The sequence below is a fragment of the Tiliqua scincoides genome, chromosome 5, assembly GCF_035046505.1.
Source record: "Tiliqua scincoides isolate rTilSci1 chromosome 5, rTilSci1.hap2, whole genome shotgun sequence".
NCBI classification, from domain to species: Eukaryota; Metazoa; Chordata; class Lepidosauria; order Squamata; family Scincidae; genus Tiliqua; species Tiliqua scincoides.
The window spans coordinates 5,320,397-5,322,846 of NC_089825.1; the positions used below are offsets into that span (position 1 = coordinate 5,320,397).

The 2,450-nt window shown below is 49.3% G+C and overlaps 1 pseudogene; it reads right to left on the bottom strand.

Annotated features, from left to right (window-relative positions):
* Nucleotides 1–1,337: 1,337 nt before the first annotated feature.
* LOC136654485 (5S ribosomal RNA) lies at nucleotides 1,338–1,458 on the bottom strand (annotated as a pseudogene).
* Nucleotides 1,459–2,450: the final 992 nt, after the last annotated feature.

Sequence of the window (2,450 nt, forward strand, 5' to 3'; positions counted from 1 at the left end):
AAGACAACTTACAAAACTGAAGGCACAGAATAAAAATCACAGTTAAAAACCATTGTACTCTGCTCCATAAATACATAAAAGATTAAAACAAACTTAAAAACAACCATAAAACAATTACAATTAAACAACCCAGCAACAGCAACCCCTAAAAAAGACAATCCTGTTAAAAGCTGGGTGTTAATTAAAAAGGCTACGACTCAGAAGGCTTGTCTGAATAAAAATGTCTTCAGGCCTCATGGGAAGGTCTCCAAGGAGGGAGCAGTTCGTAACTCAAGAGAGAGGGAATTCCAAGGAGTTGATGCCACTTCTGAGAAGGTCCTGCAAGGCTGTAGGTCTGAAAAAGATTAAGGAGATCCCTGAGTTGTTGAGGTGCATTTAGAAGTCACATGAATGTAGGACTCTCCAAGAGACGTTAAAGGCCATCACAGTAGTATTTGCAAAAATTCTCCACAAGGTTTTCTCACATATCACTAATCTGACCCTGACTTATTTTCCCAAAGCAAAATTCCGATCCCTATCACTCATCAATAGTGATTTCAATGGATATTAAAAATTATTTTGATAAGGCTGCAATCCTATTCACACTTACCTGGGAGTGAGCATAATTGACTATAATGGGACTCACATCTAAGTAGACATGCACAGGATTGGACTTTAACAGCGCAATCCTATCTTGTGCTGGAACAGGCAGGCCAGGAGGCCTGCACTTTATCTAGCGCAAGATTGGGGCCAGAATCGGCTCAGCCGGAGGCAAGGAGAAACTCCCCGGGTAAGCCACCACAGCCCCAATAGGTCTCCTTGGACCTGTGCCACATCAGGAGGCACAGTGATCCAAGGTTCGAGGGAAATGGAGCAGCTTGGAGCCACTCTGTGCTGCTTGGGGAATGGGGTTGGGATCCGGCATAACTGCCAGGTTCCAGCCCTACCGCCTGCTCCCTGCCCACCTGCCCCCTAGAACACCCTCCCCCCACCCCAGAACGTGTCCCTCCCACCTCCTCTCTGCCCTCCCCAGACCCCTGGGTCCGCCAAGCTTGGCCGATGCAGCCTTCCTGGCACAAGCCGCCACGGAGCCTGGATGCAGCCTCTGTGCTTCTGCACACCTCGGTGAGCTGGCACGGCTTACTCCCAAGGAGGAGCAAACATGCTTTATGGCACATTTGTGACTCTCCTAGGCTGCTGCAAGGGATCTGTGCCCTAAGAGATAAAAGGATTGCGCCCTAAGAGATAAAAGACTCCCTCAGGATGGTTCCATATATTTTTACTCCTTTTCAGAAGAAATTGGCTGTTCAACAGCTGGTAATGGTTGGCAACCTTCAGTCTCGAAAGACTATGGTATAAGCCTACAGCACCCACTATTCCCAGGCGGTCTCCCATCCAAGTACTAACCAGGCCTGACCCTGCTTAGCTTCTGAGATCAGATGAGATCAGGCATGTGCAGGGTAACAGAAGAGAAAAGGCAAAAGAAAAATGAAGAAAAAAACCAGGCTCAAAACCTTAGCGGAGTCTCTTTTAGCATTTCACACCTGAGTTGCAGCTCTCCAGTTAAACTGAAGGGGAGGAAGTGGATTAAAACTCCAAAATGACAGATTATCCTCAGCAGGTATCAATGGGCTCCATTCAGCTGAGTCTTTGGCGCAAGGCCCAGAAGGATTATTCACAGCGCAGCCTTTGATCAACGGAATCGTCCAGCACCACCCAGCCACCCCTCAGCATCCTGAAAACCCCACAGCATCTCCCGAACAGAACAAAATGTGCCACCTCCGAAAACAGCCCGGCTGCCCAGCACCAGTTGCCAGCTGGCCGCTGAAGCCGTGTGAGTGTGGACTAAAGGGCCGTTTGTTAAAGCAAAGAAAAAGGGGAAATGACTGGAGAGCACGTTCTTTTCTTTGCGAAAGAATCAAAAGTCTTTGGGGAAGGATTCCCTCCTGCCCTGTCATCTCTGGGCCTGGCGCAGCAGGGCTATCAATCAAATGCTCCCAGTTCAGGCCATGAAACAGGCACGGCTGCATCTTGGGTGGGCCCCGAACTGTGCTGACGTGCCCGCTGTGGGGCAGCCAGCTGTCAGGTCTGTGGGTGCAAATGCAGCAGAGGTGTCTGGCAAAAGACCCTTTCCCCAATTGTTCCCCACCAGCCCCTGCTAGTTTGCTGCTTACAAAAAAACAGGAGCAGAAGCAGTAAAAAGGTTTCAAAGACAAATGTATCAGTTACAATTTAAAGCAGGAGCCTCTCTGGGTAACACAAGGCTTCGTCTTTGGAACAGGGAATGCTGGGGCTTTGCATGGGTGTGTGTGAGCTCTGAGTCGCTTGCCTCTTGGACAATACGTCGCCCCCCCAAGCGTCCTGCAGATGGCATTGTTGTGCACTGAGAATCAAAAAGTTCCCGGTTCAAACTTGCTTCAGCTCAACCATGAACTCAATAGGTGGCCTGAGGCAAGCTGCCCTCTCTCACT